This window comes from Hippopotamus amphibius, chromosome 4, assembly GCF_030028045.1.
Source record: "Hippopotamus amphibius kiboko isolate mHipAmp2 chromosome 4, mHipAmp2.hap2, whole genome shotgun sequence".
NCBI lineage: Eukaryota > Metazoa > Chordata > Mammalia > Artiodactyla > Hippopotamidae > Hippopotamus > Hippopotamus amphibius.
The window spans coordinates 120,670,766-120,692,177 of NC_080189.1; the positions used below are offsets into that span (position 1 = coordinate 120,670,766).

Below are 21,412 nucleotides of genomic sequence, written 5' to 3' on the forward strand. Positions count from 1 at the left end.
ATTTTTCTCATCAAAAAAACCTTTAAGATGTAATTGACTTTAAATGAATTGTGGGATTTACAAAACAGCAACTAAGTAGTAAAATACGTGAAACAAGCACAAGGGAGGGTGTAGATAATGAAACACTTTCATAAGGTTCTTCTGTTTGAACAGGGGTAATATTAGTTGAGAATAGACTGTTATTGTAACTTAAAGGTGCATAATTTTAAACCAAAATAAAAGTATAGTAAACTAATAAGTCAATAGAGGGGATAAAGTGAATATTATTTTTAAAAAACTCAATAAACTTAAAAAGAGGAAGAAAAGAAAATGAAGGACATAATGCAAGAAAGAAAATGCAAAATAATGTTTGTATAATGTAAAAATACAAAATAGTAGATAAGGAAAGTGTGGGAAGGGCTGGATTATTTTAAATACCATAAACAATCAAAAAGCAAGTATTGGCTTAAAAAGAGTCAACTACATGCTGCTACAAGAAACTCACTTTAAAAACAAAGAAACAAAAGGTAAAAAAAATTAATTTAAAAAAGGGATAGAAAAGGATATAGTGTGCAAATACTAATAATAAAAAAGCTGGAGTGGGTATAATTTCATGCAAATTAGATCTCAAAACAAGAAATATTACCAGGTATACAAAGGGAAATTTTATGACCGTAAAAGGATCAACTAATCAAGAAAGCATACATTCCTAAAAGTGTATGCACTCAATAGCAAAGTTTCAAAATACATGAAGGAAAAACTGGGAACTGAAAGGAGAAATAGAAAAATTACAATTGTACTAGATTTTCGTGTTCTGTTCCCAGTAAGTGAAAGAACAAGAGATAAAAAATCAGTAAAGACATTGAAGACTTGAAAAACGTTATCAACCATGCTGTCATAGTTCACAATGATACGGCCCTTCGCCCAGTGTGTCGCTGGGAGAATTGTAATGATGCCCTTCCACCACCACCAAGATTCCTGTTCCATGTTTGTTCAAACACGAATCCAGGTGTTTACCTATGTGATGGAAGTCTCAAATCAGATTATCCCTCTGAGCTTGAGTCAGGTGAGCCCTGTGAAAGCAGAGCACTTTCTCTGCGTGGTAGGTAGAAGTTGTTGTTGATTTTGAGAATGAAGTGCAGGTGGCTCGTAGTGGCGGAACAGCAGTCCCTGGCTGAAAACCAGTAAGATAACTGGGATCTCACACCTACAGTTTCAAGTAACTGGACTCTGCCAATAACCTGAATGTCCTTCCAAGAAAATCTTTCCCAAGGTCTTCAGATAAGAGCCCAGCCAGACCAACACCTTGACTTCAGCCTTGGGAGATCTTAAGCGGAGAACCCGGTATAGCCTGTCCAGACATCTAACAACCAGAACTTTGAGATAAATGGGTGTTGTGTAAGCTGACAAATGTGTGGAAATCTCTAACATGAGAATAGAAAACTTACATGTAATTGTATGAAAAACACTGATTTCAAGTGCACATGGAACATTCAGCAAAATGTTGAACCCTAAAACTAGCAGTAAATTTAAATGAATAGAAATCATGCAGAGGATGTTCTCTAAACACAAGGAGATTTAATTAGGCATCAATATTGTCATATCTGGAATATTCCAAAACTGTCAGATACTTCTCAGTAAACCAGTCTTCAATGAAGACATCACAAGAGAAATTCAAAAACCTTTTGAACTGAATTGAAATGACAATACTGCTTATCAAAATGATCTCAATAGGTGCCACTCTCATGCATCTCTCAATCAGTTCTAAATGCGTCCATTTTACCTAAATTCTCTTAATTCCAATCTCTTCTAAAAATTGTTTCCTGAGTCCTTTGTACAATCTGCTCTTGGGAGTAAGAGCACTTTCCTTTGCTGTCCTGTCAAGTGAGTGAACAGCCCAGAGACCAGCAACACTATAGGAATAGGAAGTCAATGAATAGCTCCACTCTGACTTTATGTACCATGAAGGATACTCCAGAGCTCTTTTTTTTTTTTTTTTAAACAAACTAGCCACAGAGTAGTTTGTCTTATACACTGAAGCCAGTGTATAAAGCTTCCAGATAAATGCCTGATTGAGGTTACGCTGCCATTCATTTCATTCCTAAAAGAACCCTTAAATGATGGGCATGTTTATAGAGGAGAAATATTTCTCTTTAGTGAGCACATAACAGGAAATAGCATTAAGCCTCATGTGTCTGGAGAGCTAGGAACATAAAACACACCAAACAACAAAACCTTAACTGCAAAAGTCACAGACATAAGGAAGACTACAGGTGATGAGGATGTGGTTGTGTATCATGTCGCTATTATTCTTGGTTGTTAATATCATTTATTTCAGCAATAAAGAGCTAAGAATGAGTTTAAAAAAAAACCTCATCCTTTTCCCTTCTCTCGCCTTTTCCCTCTCCATCCTTCTCTGTTACCCTCTCTTTAAATAATACATGCTTGATGTGTATAGTAAAACTGGAAGCATGACCCTTACCCACTTGGGGAATTGCATTGAACACATATCAAGATAAATCCTAAGATTTCCCCAGCTGTCTTTGCTAATTGAGTGAAAATCACAGCTCTCCAAGTGGTTTTCTACATATCTGCTGCACTACTTAAAATATTTTGTGATCGTTTGACTAGTATTCATTGTTTCATTTTATTCACTTGCTACATGTATTCTGACTGCTCTAAGACCAACCTATTCATATATAAGCAGTTCTCATCAAAGTTGTGAATATTCTTAGGACCAGATTGCAGTTCAACTTAGCAAGTATTTAGAGTGCCTACTACGTGCAAGACACATGTGAGCTGTAATTGCTATCAAATTCCTCACATACAATCTTGGAAATGGAATGTTGGTTTTAAATGATACATGAAAAATATTTTGTGTTTACTCAGTCCCCATTTTGATTGTGTATTAGATGGTTCTTTTTACTGATGCCTTTGTAGTCATGCAACATGGAGGGTGTTGCTTAAGGTAATAGGAAGATGAGGCTAGGTGATGAGTATGTTTAAGTTGTTGCTTCTTTCTGAAGCAAAGGGCAGGCCTGCTTACTGCCCATTATCAAGATTGAGGTTCCTTATGCTCAGAGTTCCTCTCCTATAATGCAGCCTACTACTTCTATAGGTGCTGTATATTCTTCACATCAACTGTTGAAATTGAGATTCAGGGAACTAACACATGCAAAAGTGATGATACTCTGGCTACTTCTATTACTGTGAATGATAAACTGTCCATGTCTGATGCAGGAGCCTTCTGTCTTCTAATAAGAAGCATCCATTAAAACTATGACAGGCTAACTTATTAGCTTGCAAATCAGGTAAAACCTCAGACGCTTCACAGTTCTTGACACCCAGGCAAATTCTGAGAAACAATATAAGCTGAAGCTCAGAGATCAATCTGTAGATAGGAAAGAAAAAGGTACTTGCCCTGTGTCCCCCAACACCATCAAAAAGGAAGTCTGGCACCTAATCGGCTATTTGGGGATTAGAAACAATGTTTGCCTCATCTAAGGATTTTGTACAAGTTGGCCAGAAAATGTGCTGATTTTTTAGCTGAGGTCTTTAGCCGTGCACGGTGCTAGAGAGAGTGCAACAGGCTGTCCTAGCATCACTCCTCTTGGGGCCTAAATTCCCCAGGGTCCCCTCTGAACTACAGGTGTCTGTACTGATAATGACCCTGATTCTAGCCTCTGGCAATTGGAGGAAGCTTCTGCCTGGAGGTTCCCTTTAGGTACTGGACTCATTGCATCTCTGTAGGTCTGCCCAATACATTCATTCAAGAAACAGACACTGGCCTGCCATTGGGAACTTTGGAGAGGACCAAGTATCTTTCAGAGGATTTCCAGGTATCACTGTGGCCACATATTCCCGTATTGGCTAAGGGGGCACTCAGGTGCTCACTGTGGAGCTGGAAAGGTTCAATGGTCTTCTCTTATGTGGTGATGTTATACTCGAGACACCCCCATCTCATCCTGCAGTTGTGTCTTCCTTTTGCAACAAGGTCACAGGCACATCTTTAGAACCTTTACCTTTACCTCTCCCTGGATCAATAACAGAGGAAGCCTTGACTATCTTGGCACCCTGGTAAACCTTCTAGGAATTTCTCAAGGATGCACGGACTTGGTTTATCAATGGCTTGGCCAGACTAAAAGCTGATAATGTCCACTGGGTGGCAGCAGCCATCCAGCCCCAACAGCTACTCTGAAAGGGTCTTGCCTTGGACCAGCAATCGCCAAACCAGTCTTTATTGTTTATGTTTTGTGTATGAATGTCATATTCTACTAGGAAGACTTTAAGCTTATAGAAGGCAGGGGTCATATCTTAAATTGTACATTTCCTGCCAGGCCCAACATGAATTGGCCTCAATTTGAGAGATATATATTTTAAAAGAATTTATCATTTATTATAGCTGAGTTTAGATCGAATCTTAAATTTTTTAAGGATATTTTTATTTTATATTTTGCCTCAGTGTATTTGAAACATATAATCTAGTTTATTTGCATCCTGGGTTGGTTCTTCTAAAAACAGTCATAATCCCCCACAACAGTTCACTTTATTGTAATTAGAATATTTGGATGATTTATTGACTAAGGTTTGGGCATAGATAATAAGTGGTGAATTCTTATTATGTCCTGGTGCTCTGCACGTAGTCTCTTTGTCCCAGTCACATGCGTTGAGAGAATGAACCTGGGGTTGGCTCCTGAGCGGCGTATCTCCTTGATTTAAAGACTCCTATTAGGCTAAATGATCCCTATTTATAATTACTGCCTCCAGTAATTATTATTATTCTCGGTTCTTCATTATTCTTGATATTATTAGTCTTGTGAGACCTAATGTAGGCATAGACTCATAGGAATAGCTTTACATGATTTTATGTCCAGTTTCAGTCCTCTGAATTGGTGCTTCCTTGGAAATTAAGCTGGACCAGGTGAGGCTGTCCCTGGTTAATTTCCCATTATACTTTGAAAAGTGGGTACTGTCTGTCTGGTGATACTGCTTTTTAGGATTCTGCATTAAAGTTCACCACAAGTAGCAATGCTATGTAGTGGAAAGAATATCGGACTTGAATTTTTTTTTAATGAGTTTTAGCCCTTTGTTGGCTCAGAGTTAAAAATAGAGCCTTAAGTAAGTCTCTTCACCTCTCTGTGTCAGCTTCCCTAATATGTTAAGTATCAAATGAAAGAGACTAATTGAAACCTAACTAGTCTCACTGCCTCCAGTCACTGCCAATTTCAGTTCACTGTTCAGTTTAAAAAGACTAAACCTTCTAGAACAATACTCTGACCACATCACTCCTCTGCTGAGAATTGCAAAATAGCTTGCTTATGCTTAAAGATGAAGTTGAGGTTTCTTCTATGGGTATTCCACTTTGGTTCTATTCAACATATGTTTATTGACCGGATATTATATATGTGAAAGTGTTCTAGGCTCTAGTGATGCAAAGATAAACATCATAAGCCTCTTGCTCTTCTGTAAGGAGCGTAGGGTTTAGCTTGTAAGTGAATAATGATGTTTAAAAATCCTACTATGTGCTATAGTTTTATGATAAACATCAGTGTTATAGGGGTCCCAAATAAATAAATAATAAAGTAATAGTAATAAAATAAAAGCCATCATTTGTTGATAGTCTGCCATGTATAGTGTACCAGGGCACTGTTTGGCATTTTAGATGCATTTGTGTGTGTGTGTGTGTGTGTAAGATTAAATCAATGAAAACATGACTCACCCAAAATTGTATGAATAAAAGTGAGATTCAGACTCCTGTTTGCCGAATTACAACATTCATGCCCCACTGTATTAGTTTTATATGGTTGCCATAACAAAATACCACAAATTTAGTGGCTTTAAAAGAAAATAAATTTATTATATCACAGCTCTTTAGGTCAGAAGTCTGAAATGGGTCCCACTGAGTGAAAAATCACAGTGCCTTTAGGGGTGTACTCCTGCCAGAGGCTCTAGGAGAGAATCTCTTTCTCTGCTGATTCAGGTCATTGACAGAATTCAGTCCCTTGTGGTTGTAGGGCTGAAGTCCTCATATCCTAGCTGGCCAGCTGCAGGTCATACCCAGCTTTTAGAGGCCACCCATTTTCCTTGGCTAGTGGCCCTCTTGCTCCATCTTCAAAGCTGGTAATAGTGTGTCAAGTCCCTCTCATAATTTGACTCTTTTCTGCCTCTTTTTCCGATTTTGTACTTCACTCTTCTGCCTTCCCTTTTTGCTTTTAAGGATGTACGTGATTAGATCAGGCCCGTCTGAATAATCCAGGATAATATTCCCATCCCAAGATCCTTACCTTTAATCACATTTGCCAATATCACATCTCCCTCCTGCACCCTCTCCACCCCCCCCCCCCACATACACAAAGTAACATATTCACAGGTACCAGAGATTTGGGCAGGAACATTATGAGTCATTGTTCCGACTATCACACCCAGTTTCTTTCTTTATCCTTTTATCCCAAAGACTGAGGGATCTGGTAAAGTGGGGTTAGTTTGATCTAATGGAATAGTAGCCTTTTAATAGAGAGAGAAAGGTATACTTAGAACTAGGTAGAACATGATCAGGAACTCAGAAACATAAAGGTCCGTGTGTGTTTAGAGGAATGGACAGATATCTGGTTGAATGAAAGGGAGATGGTATAGTGAGGGCTTGAAATAATGATGCTAGAAAGATGGGCTGGGGCTGGCATGTGAACGTCTTTGCATGATGTACTCAGGAGTTGAGACTACATCCCATTAACGAAGGGAAGTGAAGAAATGTTTTGACCATCAAGCAGACAGCTGAGAATCATGATCTCTACTAATTCCGTACATGAATTTTGGAGTGAGAGGACATAGATTTTGAGTTCTGGCTCCGATATTGAGTAGTTTACTCTCTACATGATTGCTGTTAAGTTCTGATGCAGAATAAGTACCGTCATACACATATGTGTACATGCATGTACATGTGCATATACTTCTACAGGTATACACACATATGAAGTACTTTGTCAATTATCAAGTACTGTAAAAATACTAGTTTGGATCTCAAACAAGATTGATTTAATCTTATCCACAAGCATGCCGTGAATCTTATTATTCATACCACTTGTCAATTGCTGGAACGGCATTGTCTGTACTCTGTGTTTCTTCCATGACTCCTACTCCTTTTTAAGGTAGTTAAATACCCGACTCCTCTGTGGAGCCATCACTGGTGACCTCAGTGCTACATCTCCTGGTGTCACTGATCTTTCATAGAATTCACTTACACCATTCAGTTCTCCCATCATATATTGAATTTTATTCTTAGTGAGCCTTCAGTTTAACTTTATACATTGTTGTTATTTATACACTCTGTTAGGACAGAGATGTTGTCTTTTGCGTCTTGTTATTTCTTAGTTTTTCTATTTGGCCTAGGATTTTATGTCATGAGTTATAATGAAAAAGAACACACGCCTCAGTCTTAGATCCATTTGGGTCTAAATCCCAGCTCTGCCGTATACCAATAATGTGAATTTGCACAGGTTAATTAATATTGGTATAAAATCAAGATAATATTTATTTTTCAGTGTTGTGAGAATTAAAGATAATATGTATAAAATGTCCAGCATTGGTTGGCATTCAGTTAATTTTAGCTATGATAATGAAAGTGATGACTATTAAAGTGTTTTCATTTCTTTTAACCAAAGCATGTGTTCCCCTAAATTTGTTTTTATATAGTTATTTAAGTAGTGATACATTTTTTTCTAAAACATCTTACCATTATTTATTTATATTTCAAAAGAGCCTTGTTAGTGAAGTCAGTTTTAACAACAGTTTTAGTAATGGAAAATTTTTGTACCAGAAGGTTAAAGGAAGTGATTAAGATCAGGCTTTGAATCACTGAAGGTCTGAGAATTGACCTAAATATGGTGACTTTAGCTGCTATGCTTAGTTAACTATTAGCAATTAGCCTTCTCTCACCAAAACCGGAATTCATAGTCCTAAAACTATCTGGCATTTGCATATATTCATCAAAATTTTTTGGCCTCTTGATTATGCAGCAGACAATCTGAAAAAAATCTAGATTTTTTTTCCCCACTGATTCTTTTTTAAGTTTTTTCTTGTATTTTTCAAAACCTTCGGGAGGAAATGATCTGTTTACCTTTCATTACCTTCATTACTTAAATTGTTTCAGCCTTCATTCCATTTCTTAACCTTTCCCACACAATATGTGACTCTTCCCCCTCTCTTTTTAAATACATCATATACATGGTACTTGTCAGTCAATTTCTCGGAAATTTCAGCGTTATCCTTCTCCAGAGAGAGCACTTGAATATAGCAGATAGTCAATATTTGCCAACGTGAGCTATGCTGTGATAATATGTCTTGGCAGATTTATAGACTTTGAAGTCTCCCTCAAGCTCAATTTTCGCATCTGTACAAAGAGATCCTGGTCTCTAATCTCCCTGGGAATTAAGATGAGGATAATATAACACATGTTAATGTTCTATAAAATAAGGTGTTTATATTATTATCTGGTATGATATTAATTTCTCTTTTTTTTGCAAATAGTAATTATGCCTCAGATTTTCCTCAAACCTACCGCTTGAATAAATGGTAAAATTATTCAGCCAGGTTTTCATACTAAAAACCTAAAAGCAGCTCTTGACCACTCCCATGCTGATTATCCACCTTTAATCTATCAGAAATTTCTATGGCTCTGTCTTTAGAATATTTCCCGATTTCAGCCAGTTTTCACCATCAACCCTGCTACCCTTCTAATGGCAGTGACAGCAGCTCACATGTGTTGAATATGCACTATGTTCCAGGTGCTGCTTATTTAAGACTCATTGCCGCTAGTCTGAACCTACTATAGTCTGAACCTAACTATACTAGCCTCCTAATGGGTCTCCTTTTAGGTATTGATGCTACTCTTTCCATGTGCCAGTCAAGGATTTTTGTTGTTGTTGTTGTTGTTTCTGGGTGGTATTAATTACAGGCAAAAGCTTCCCATGGTTTCCCATCTCAGAGTAAAGCCAAGGTCCTTACTTGTCGATGTAGAGTTTACTTCCTGGCCCCATCTGACTACCTCTCCCACAGCTCAGAACCTTTCTCATTAGGACCTAGCCATATGGCCTTCCTGACGACCCTCCATGACTCTAAGCACTTTCCCACCATAGGACCTTGAAATTGTGATTCCCTCAGCCACCTCGCATGGCTTTCTCCTTCACTCTATTCACGTTCTATATTTAAATATTATTTCTTTAGAAATGACTGCAAAGGACCACCCCCTCTTCCACCCACACTCGTTCACTCTCATTCTCTCTATACATGTGTTTCATCTTTGTCTTTCGCCTCCATCGGAGGAGAAACACCGTAAGGACAAACACTGTCCTCCCCACTGCTGTATTCCCTGTGCCAAAGCAGCGTGCTTGGCACAGGGGAGGTGAGTGTTAATTCTCTATTGTATAAAGGAATGAATGAAACAACGGCATGAAGTCTCATGATCCTTTTGGTCTTAGGAAAGCCTGTTATAAAGATTAATTCCCTTAGCTCCTTAGCTTTAGTGTACTTCTTTTCTTTTTTCTTAATCTGTATATACTTTACAGTATTGAAGACCCATGAGACAAATTTCTTTACAACCTTGTGTCAGGGAGAGCTGTGGTTCTCGTAAGCAAATAATGTGACTTTATCTTACAGAAGATGATTTTTTTGTAATTCCTTATGCCTCTCTTTCGTAATACTCTGAGTGCTCCTGTAGCCCAATTATTATAACTCTGCAGAATGATTTTTGTGTTGTAAGTTTGTAACAAGATTCATTGTACTAGATTCTCTTTATCTTCCGATTCCATCCGTTTACCCATTTGACCACTTCAGTTCTTACTGAAAAGAAATAAAATGTTGAAATACTATTAGAAAGTACCTATAGCAATCTCTGAGATGCTGTTTATTCATTCTTTGTCATGTGTATCAGCTCATCAAGTTTTAAACTAAGAGACAAAATGACTTGCCCTCAATACAAGAGGCTGGTGTTGGCCACATGAAATATTTGGTGATTCTAACCATTTTAGTGCCTTGATTTGTTTATCCTTACACTTCGTTGGAAGATGCTCCAAAAAACCTGGAAGTGGTGCATGCAGGGCTCCCATGTTCATGGTTGTTGCTGCCCATTTAGTGTTAAACAAGGGGCTTTGGATATTCTCTCTCGCATCCCCACACAAAGGAATGGAACAGCCATTCTCTTTCCGTTATGCTCTTGAGGGTCACTGCTGACACAGCAACCAAAATTCACAGCTCAAATGGACATCTGAGGTTAGGGCTTTTCGTCTTCCCCAGGAGCATACTGGACTGTAGTGGGTTAATCTGATTTGATAGTTGATAATATGAGATGCACTGCCTAGTCCAGCACTAGAATGGATGTTCAGGGTAGCAGTGGGTGATTTTGATGGTTACATGACTGATGCACAGCTGACACCTACTACAGAGCCGGGCAGAATTAAACATTTGATAATTCAATCATTAGCCATTATAACCTGCTATTCATATGGCATTATGGTGTTTTGTATGTGTGATAAATTTTAATAAACGTAGGAAACTTTGTCAGACACATACTATATGCATGTATATGTTATATATATTCCAAGGTTTATTTTGTAACATTGGAAATTGTCCTTTAGCCTTCTTATCCTTAATTGCCACATTTGAAAATACATGTTGTATGTCTGACAATATTGTAGGAGGATTAGAGATAATATTCATAAAATGCCTAGCACAAAGCATGACATGTAGGAGGTGATTAATAAATAGTAGTTATCATTACGCCTAATCATACCATTCACTTTAAAATTGCTCTTCAGTCATTTTAACCGTATTTTAATACATATGCTTATTCATATATGTAATACTTTCATACGTACATACACAAAATATATGCACATGTATATATGTAATATGTGTAAACTGTGCAACACATATGTTCTGAAAGCTAGTTTTACCCTAGTTAGATGATACATATTTTAAAGAAAGGGAGCCTATATTTTAATCCTTTTTTAAAAGGATTTTGCACTCTACTCACATGAATGATATATACTAAGTCAAAAATACGTAAACTAAAACAAATTCAAACATAATTTTAAACATACTACACAAATGGGAGTAGCATTTAGGCACACAAATACTGTGCATTTGTTTTGCTTCCCATTAATAGAATTTAGCTTACATGGTCTGTTTTATTTTCCCTTTGAATTAGATAATTGTCTCAGTTTCATTACATAGAATTTATATTAACCAGGTCAGCAGGGTTTACAAATGGAAACTGCTTTGTTATAGCATCAAATTGTATAAAGGTGGTATTAAATTGGGATTGTGACTATAATGCCTTCTGTCTATAGACATGATAGGTAAATCTTTGCTGAAAGTTTTGAAAATGTATATTTTGAACAAACTGAATAGCTGCTGTCACTATCCAAAACAAAAGGAAAAACCCCAGAAATGTTTGACATTTTCATCACAGCAAATAGGTCCAAGGTGATTGACGCTGTACAATAGCCTCAGTCTTGGTATCTCAGCATTCATCAGTCCCAACACAGCCCTACCCCTGTCATCCTTGTCCAACAACCAAACTATCAACTCCTCTTCCAGTCAGCCCTCTCCTAGGAGGCTCTCACTCACTCACTCACTATGTGCCCTCCTCATTGCTTTATTCAGTTCGTTCATTCATTCACTCATTCATCTTTTTGTTCAGCCAGCAAATGTCTAGTGAGCCCTCTTAAGTACTTGCCAGTTTCTACCCCCTGTGGACCCTACTGACTAGTGGTGGAGTCATAATGCAAGTAACCATGCAGACAAGTACAACACAATGTTATCAAAGTCCTTTGAAGGAGAGCTGCCTGGTATGTTGAGGTTATAATAAAGGGATTTGACCAATCAGGACTTCCTGCAGGAAATAGAGATTGAGCTGAAATCAGCAAGATTTTCAAAGGGAGAGTTCTGGAGGCAGGTGGTCCAGCATGTATAAAGTGTCTGTGGTTGGTGGAGCTGAAAGAAGGCCAGCAGGTTTGCAGTGGGGACTTGATGGGGAGAGCACGATCAGAGAGAAGGCTGGTAAGGTGAGTTGCAAACAGACTTTGAGCTGCTTATCTGCTACCTTAGCAAATTTGGTCTTTCCCCTACTGTGATAGGAACCCATGAAAGACTCTCAGGCAGGGTGGTGATCCAGTTTGCATTTTGAAAACATCACTGGACTTGCAGTGTAGGATAGGAATTTCAGGAGGATCAGAGTAGATGCAGAGCAGTCAGTTAGGAAGCCATTTCATTGGTCAAGGAGAGAGAGGAGTATCCCTTGAGAGCAGAAGATGATTTAAGAGATATTTAGAAGGTAAAATGAGAAACTGTTAGTGGTCGATTGAATATGGGAAATGAGGGAGAAACAGGCATCAGGGAGGACTACTGGGTTTCTCCCGGGTTCTCTTTTCTCACTCTTCACCTTCCCTTTTTGCTCTACCTTTTGCGATGTATAAACTACTCTAAATTTAGTATAGATCTTAGGTATTTTCACAGAGCATTTCGTTCTATATATCTCCTTTTTAAAACTGAAATTAGGTTCTCTCTTAATTTCAGCATTTCTTCCATAGCCATCTGGAGTGGAGGCTTCAGTCTTCCACTTCCCAAAAACCATGCATCCAGAGAATTGTCAACATGCTTGCTTTTCATTCCAGATGAATACTTCTCAAAGGAGTTTCAGCTTGTTTTGGATTTCCCAGTTATAACATGACTTTACTACTTACTCTTTCTTTAACTTGGGATGAAGCCCTGGCATGTTCAGGCCTTTGTTCTACCCTATATCTTTTTAAAATAAAATAAACATTTGTTCCATTACACACACACGGTATTACCAAAAAGAAGCATAGATTAACAAATCATTTTCTTCTAACTTCAGTCTTTATGTTTCTTTTTCCAGAGGAATTGTTCATTGCTTATGTATCTTTCCAGAGACATTCAATAAATACACCAGCACATGTGTATGTTGTTCCTGTGCATGTATTCTTTTTCACTTTAAAATTTTTATTGTTCATTTGTAGCCAAAGTAAATTTCAGGTGCATCAAAGGCTTAAAATCTTTTAAAAAATGAAATCATATACTAATCATACAGTACTAGAAAATATATGGAAGATTTTTATTTAATAGTGGATTGTCAAAAACCATAAAGGGAAGGAATGGAAAATTTGACTGCATAAAAGTACAAAATATGATTTTCCTAAAGTGATTTTGATCTTGAGATTTAGCCCTAGGTCACACTTGTGGCTCTAGCTCCATCTCACAGCAGCAGCTCCATTTGTGATGTCTTAGACAAAAAAAATTTTCTGGAGATACTCAAAGCCTCTAGTAGATACACTGAAAGAAAATAAAGCATTATTATGTTTTTCATTTCCTGACAGCAAAAATAGTCCACTGGACATTCTTCATGTCCCTTCTCTGATAGTTGAATTTAAGACTTCAGAAAACATGATGCTTAATGATCTATCTCATTACTAAATATGATACAGTCGAAACTCAAAGTATACAAATCATACACCACCAAGACATTAGACATTTCCTCCAAGTCAGAATTATTAGGAAACATTTTATCTTTACAGGTTCCTTTGTATTTCTGATTTGTATTCTCTTCTAATAGAATTTATTGAATGTTAGCATGTAATGTTAGCCTAACAGTTCTTAAATGTAAAGTATTAAAAATGAGTAAGAAGTTGAGGAATAAACTGTTCTTTCTGAAAATATCTTTTTTTTTAAAAAAATAAATTTTCTTTTGTTGGCTGTGTTTGGTCTTCGTTGCTGCAGGCAGCTTTCTCTCGTTGTGGTGAGCAGAGGGCACACCCCGCTGCAGTGCGCGGGCTTCTTATTGCGGTGGCCTCTCCTGTTGCAGAAGCACAGGCTCTAGGCACGTGGGCTTCAGGAGTTGTGGCTCACGGGCTTAGCTGCTCCTCGCCATGTGGGATCCTCCCCACCCAGGGATTGAACCTGTGTCCCCTGCATTGGCAGGCAGACTTTCAACCACTGCGCCACCAGGGAAGTCCCTGAAAATATCTTTTTGAATGAGCATGAGTGGTAACTTTGCTAGTATAAATTTTGTCATGCTGATTAACACTGTTAGAAAGTGCGCTTTGAGGATTTGGATTGCTGCTATTTGGAATGCAGGAGATGGAGGCTGCAGGCATAATTTTTTTTAAAGATCTTTATTGGAGTATAATTGCTTTAGTGTTGTGTTAGTGTCTGCTGTACAACAAAGTGAATCAGCTGTATGTATACGTATATCCCCTCCCTCTTGAGCCTCCCTCCCACCCTCCCTATCCCGCCCCTCTAGGTCATCACCAAGCATCAAGTTGACCTCCCTGTGCTATGCAGCAGCTTCCCACTAGCCATCTCTTTTACATGTGGTAGTGTATATATGTCAGTGCTACTCTCTCACTTCATCCCAGCTTCCCCTTCCCCTGTTGTGTCCTCAAGTCCATTCTCTATGTCTGTAGACTGTATTTCTGCTCTGCTCTGCTATTAGGTTCTTCAGTACTGTTTTTTTAGATTTCATACATATGTGTTAGCATACGGTATTTGTTTTTCTCTTTCTGACTTGCTTCACTCTATATGGCAGACTCTAGGTCCATATTTTGACCAGTTGACAGTTTGTTCCCAGTTGAGGGCTGAGCCTATGGCTAGAAAGCATTGTTAGTAAACATGTAAGTACAGAATGCTGCTGTTCTAAACTAGAGCCTCAACAATATTGCAGTCACAGCCACTCGGAATCACATTAATTCTTTCTCCTTAAACCCTGGAGGCTTCTTTTCTGCCTAGACTTCCTTCCATGCTTTCCTTTTTTTTCGTAATGCAAATCACGATTCCTCTACCTGGTTTTTTTGTTTTGTTCTGTCAATTCTTTAAGGCTACCATTATCTGTTTTATGGAATTTCTTTCCACATATTATCTCCTTCATGCTAACATTAAAGCAGATCCCACAGCAACTTGGTATTTTCAAGTTTTTGCTGCAAATTACTAAGCGGAAATATCAAGAGGCTTAGAAAATAACAAATAGGAAGGCCTTTCAAATGTTTCCACATCTCCCAAAGCAATTGTTCTGCCATTTTTCACCTGCTGCAAAGACAATAACCAAACAGGTTTCATTTTCTATCCTCATATCATCTAGAAGGTTTGTCTGCTCCACTGAACTCTCTTGCCACACAAGTAGAATTGCAAAGTAAGAAAAAGAAATGCAGCCCCTGACATTCAGGACCTGGCCTGGAACTGTCAGCTGGCCTTGGGGTTGCTATGAGCTGGTGTTTCTCCTGTTTAATGTAAACAATTTCACAGAGCATCAGCATCAGACAAAGCTAGTCTGGTACCATGATGGATCAAGACGAAAACAAGATTACTCTATGATAGTACTTGAACACAGACAAAACATGGACATTGTTTCAGCAAAAAGAATAACCAAACATTCCCCTATCTTGACTCATATGAGTGAGACCTGTTCCTAACTGATTATAACTTTAGCCTATTCTGGCTTTCCCTTGGTTAAATAAGAATTATTAAGATACCCAATCACAGAATTATCCTTGCCCCCCGACAGCATCCAACCTGGAGCAAAACTCCACTTTCTTGGAACCTCCCCAAAATAACCGAACCAAAGTCCTAATCCTATAGTAAGTAGCTTCTGATACCTTCTTCCTGAACTGCCTTGTGGTTCCCCAGGGTATTTGTTCTCCATCGCTGTAATGAGTAATAAACCCAACTTGTTCAACTAGAGATGTGTGCCTGGTAGTCCCTGGCTGGAGGGCAGTGGTAAGAGGGAGAGAATGGGGGCAAGATTGTACAGTACCCATGGGCCACTTTAAGGATTAGGGCTTTTACTCTATATGAGATGGGATGCCATTGGAGAATTTTACTTTTTTAAATTTTAAAATTTTATATTTTAAAAATTTTTTAATAGTTTCCAGTTTAGAGAAACATTGCAAGCACTATACAGAGAACGCAAACATATACTATATACAGATTCACAGATTATTATGTTTGACCAGTTGTTTTACATACAACAGTACTTTCTTCTGAATCATTTCAGAGTAAGTTATAGACATCATCATGTCCTTTTACCTCTAAATAATTAATAGTCTGTTTTCTAAAATAGAGGACATTCACTTAAATGTATAATGATTAAATCAGGAAAGTTAACATTGATACAATACTATTATCCAATTTATAGGCCTCATTCAGACTTTACCAATTGCCCCCAAAATATCCTTTATGTAATTTATGCTTTTTACCTGAAATGTGGAGGAACATGTGGAGCACCTTTATGATAACTGCTTTTAACTTCTTTGATAATTTCATCATTTTTGTTGTGTCTGTTTTTTTCTTCTGTTGACTAATTTTTTTCAGGATCCAATCAAGGATCATGTATTACATTTAGTTTTTGTATCTTTAGATTTCTTTAGTCTGCAACAATTACTTAGCCTCCCTTTGTCTTTTTGACATGGACATCTTTGAAAAATATAGGCCTTTTATTTTGTAGAATATCCCTCAATTTGTATTTGTTGATTTCTCCTCATAATTAGATTTCATTTATGCATTTTGGGATAAAAATACTACATACTAACTTGCCCGCTTTTTTGAAAATTAGTTGATCATATATTTGTGAGTCTATTCTGAATTATGTGTCCTGCTCCATTGACCAGTCTGTCTATACATAAGTCAATACCATACAGTGTTAATTTTTATAGCTTTGTAGTAGGTATTGAAATCAGGTACTGCAATTCTGCCAACGTTTTAGCTAATCTATGTTTTTTTGCATTTCCATGTACATTTGTTAATTTATATAAAATCCTACTGAAATTTTGATTGGGATTATATTGAAATTATAAATTTGGAGGAAATTGAGTTCTTAACAGTATTGAGTTTTATTATCCATAAAACGGATGTCTCCATTTATTTAGGGTCTCTTTTCCGATGAATATTTTGTAGTTGTCTGTGTAAAGGCCAGGCATGTATTTTGTTAAATTTATCCCTAGAATTTCATGTTTTGGGATGCTATTTTAAAGGATTTTTTTAAAAATTTCAGATTCCAGTTGTTTATTTCTAGCATATGGAAATGTAATTGATTTTTGTATATTGATAACATATAATTGTGCTAAACTTACTTGTTGGTACAAATAGGTTTTTTGTAGATTTCGTAGAATCGTAGATGAACACATTGAGCACATTTATGATAGGTGCTTTAACTTCTTGAATAATTGCATCATCTTTGTTTTATCTATATTTGCTTCTATTGACTATTTTTTCTCCTAGTTTTAGATCACATTGCCCTACTTCCTCATATGCTTTTAATGTTTAATTTGATACTGGACATTTGAATTCTATGTTGCTAAGTGCTGAAGTTTGGTAAATTCCTTTAAAAAGCATTGAACTTTGTTCTAGAGGTACTTAAGTTGCTTACAGTTCTGTTTGGTCCATTTAAGGCTGATTTTTAAGTTTTTATAAAGACAGGTTTAGAATAGAAGTCAGCAGATTTTTACAGCCAATTTTTTTTTAACTGAAGGGAAACTTTATTTAATCTTCTTTTTACAGCAGTGTAGTTTAAAAACAAGTTGAGGTTAAATGAACAGTATGATCAGAGAGTATGTTCAGCTGTGCGGGTTCATATGGTCCTAACTGAAACTAATCAACTACTATTTCAATGTGAAAATAACCATAGATAACATGTAAACAAGTGGGCATGGCTAAGTCCCAATAAAACCTTATGTACTTAAACAGGTGGTAGGCCAGATTTGGTCCTGAGACTGTAGTTTCAATCTGCGAGACTACTTCTAGAGTTGCTTTGCTTGTTACTCAATTGTACCCTTTCTGGATTTCTTACTAAATGCCCTGTTTATTCACCAAGGACGCTCCACTCCGGCTGGCAGAAACTCAAAGATATCTGGCCTTCTGTAAATTCTGGTACTTTTTCAGCTTATAGCTCCTAGTTATTATTTTCTTAGAAGTTGTTCTCTGTCTCTCTTTGTGGATTTTACCCTGCAAATATGAAAATTAGAATTCAGCAAAGCCTTAAGCATATCTCTGGAGCTCTTTAGCTACATACCTCCCTTTCCTTCACCACCCTGCCTTGCAAATTCTATCTATCTGAGACACCGTCTTCTCAGCTCACTGCAACCTCACTTTCTGCTGAGCTGACCATTTTGGATCTACAGTCTAGGAAGTGCCTCTAAGAAGAATTCTAGGATGAGCCTGTATAGGATTTGCCTTGTTTTCCCTTTCTCCAAGGGAGCAGAGTCCTGTGCTTTCTGTTGTTCAGTGTCTGCAAACACTTGTTTCGTAGTTTTTCCCCTGGTTTCTAGTTGTTTATGGCTGGAGGATAATTTCGTACCTTCTTACTCTTTCTTACTATGTGTGCTAAGAGCCAGGTTCCTCTCGTTACTTATTTTGATACTGAAGTTACTTCTGATTTGACCAGTAATTCAACCTTTCATCATAATGATGTATTTTTTTGGAGAACTTCATTAATTTTTGGCACACACACAAAAAAAATTCCAAGGCTCCTCTTCGACAACTTTCTTTTCCTTAGTCCCAAGTAGACCATTTTCCCAAGAAGACCTAGTTCCTTGTAATGGGGAATAGTATCTACATATTGTAGAGTTTGGGGCAGAGAAGTGACATTCAATTTATATAAAATATCACTATGGTTCTTTTTTTGGTAAATATTTTTATTGAAGTATAGTTGATGTATAATGTGTTAATTTCTGCTGTACAGCAGTGATTCAGTTTTGTATATATATACACACACTCTTTTTTATATTATTTTCCATTATGGTTTATCATAGGATACTGAATATAGTCCCCTGTGCTATACAATAGGACCTTGTTGTTTATCCATTCTGTATATAATAGCTTATATCTGCTAATCTTGCCATGGTTCGTTATTGTTTAACGGACCGTACAGGGCAAGAGCAGGGTACAGAGATGAGGAAAGATAGCATTACAATAAGGTCACACACATACACACAAATAATAGTGGCTTGAACAAAAATCGTAACAGTTGAGGTGATGAGATATATTCTAATGGCAGGATTGACAATTGACAGAATTCACTGAAAGATTATCTATGTTATGAGATAAAGTTTTATATATGTTATTATTACAGCTGCTAGTGCTTGGGACCATCTTCAGTTACAAAATGGTCTATTATCCAAAATTTGGTTCAGATATCAAGACTGACGGCACCACATACACACCAAGATGGTTTGCAAATGTCTATTACTCATATAATGAGGCTTTCTAGGAAATCAAGGTAGCTCCCAGGCATGTCCAAAAATAGTTTTAGAGAACGAGAAAAGGAAACTGGGATAGAGTTTTATGGTGGTTAGAGGGTGGCACCTGGGTGAGGATTCCGTGCACAGGTAGGGGCTTGCATAGTGCGAGCCTTCTGCCAACAGGGGGAGCACCTGGACTTTCTTACCAGCTCTCTGGGCCGTGGAATACAAGGGGAAGGGCTGTCAGCTGTCATGTCAAACATGCCAGGTGGGGTCCGACTCTACCATACAGAGCTCCTTACGAGATTTTTTTTTCTCTGAATAACTGGAGTTATATAGAGTTGCCATTAACACAGATGAGGAAGGTTGTTCAGTGAGAAAGTTTGAGGGGGAAGAAATCAGTTTGAATTTTAGCATATTAAGTTTCAAATGTCTCTAAGGTTTACATGGGAAGTTTTTAAACTTTTATAATTTGTTCTTTCTTACAAAATTAAACTGCCTATCAGGAGGGTTACTGCCTAATTGAAACAATTTTTTTTTCTGTAAAAATGAATACAATTTCATAAGAGCCTTAATATCAGAATAATTTAAAAGGTATATACCCTCCTTTTGGGTAGCTGATTTCTTTGGACAAAACAACAGGCATGGAAAATAATTTAGAAATAGGTAAATAGCATTAGTTGATAACTTCCCTTGATGTTTACCAAGAAATGTTGTTTGTTATTTTATGGATAGAATGCGTTATAGCAGTGAAATTTTCTGTATGAACATAGAGGGCAAAAAAACAAAACAAAACATAAGTGGCTTTCTGTTCAAAATTAATCTTGTGTAATATTTGAATTATTGTCTTTTTGAATTAGGTGGGTATTTATGTTTTAGAAATAGAAAACGTTATCATTGTGACAGTCTTAAAATATTGATTGTGTAATATATCAGGCTCTATAATACGTTTCCATTTAGAAACATGTCCAAATTATTTTCTTGTGTGTTTTAAAAGAATTAGATTTTAGCTTGATCCCGTTACTTTGGAGAAAAGCATCTTTAAAAGCAGTAAATTTGTTTTTATTCCCCAAATTGGGTTGACAGAATCAATACAAATGTCAATTGAATAAAATCAATGATCTAGTAATTTCTCAGGTTCACAACAGATCCATGAGAGATAATGCATCTGGTAGTCAACACCACCATTTCTGTACCTCGGTGGTCTTGTGTTTGCAATAGTTGACTTATCACTGCTGTTCACGTCAATGGATTTTTAAAAAATAATTCTGAAGACAACAGACCAGGGTCCAAATTGCATTTCTGCTCTTGAAAAATCAGCAAGTCATTTAACATCTATAATCTTCAGTTTTCTCATCTATAAGTGAGAGGGTTAATGTAAATGCTCTCCATTTCTGTGTAGCTCAAAAATGCTTTAATGTTACAATTCTGAGTCAAGCTCTGTAATTGAAACATTAAAGGTATTTTGTCTTAACCTCCAATCTGCTAGCTGAACTGGGCGCCTAAATAAAAATAGTTTAATCCCACACTGCAAGAAAAGAAAATGGTAGCAATTAACCCAGACAAGAAAGTTTTGTTAGAGACAGAATGCATGGATGAAACTTATTTTCAAAGGTTTTGCAAGTGTAAAGGCCATTTAATTAGGCAATCTTGAATGTGCAGTCTGAGAAGAGCTTAGCACCCAAAATGGCTAGGAGCCTTCAGAACACCAGCCTCCTCCCCAGTGGTTTCTACGTGGCCTTCCATTCCTCTCCTGCCACTTCTTCCCTCTTAGCCATCTATTTTCTAAGATATGAGACTGATCCAGAACATAAAAGCTTTTCTATGAGATTTTTATCAGCAGGAGTTTCCAATTCCCAGAACACCTTCCATTAAATCCCTGAATCACTTCCTACCTGTAATCCACATCAGTCCTCAACCTCCAGACCTTCTGTCTCAGACCATGGAAGCTACCATCTAAAAATGAAGCAAGAAGTGCTATTACCAGCTCCTCTAACTGCCAGACAAGGAAGATGGGAAGGAAAACAATTTCAGATACTATACTGTCACAAAGCAAATGTGAAGCTGATTCCAAGTTGGATCTCAGAACAACTTTTCATACTGAAATATTGTCACTCATGGTGGTTACATTCTGTTGTAATATTGGAGCAGGATAGTAATAATACCTTGGCATATTGGTTTATCATTTCCTAAGC

General features: G+C 37.2%; 1 protein-coding gene across 1 annotated transcript in view; it reads left to right on the forward strand.

The window, feature by feature from the left end:
• MALRD1 (MAM and LDL receptor class A domain containing 1) overlaps positions 1 to 21,412 on the forward strand; it is a 578,637-nt gene that overhangs the window by 272,603 nt on the left and 284,622 nt on the right. The window lies entirely within an intron of this gene.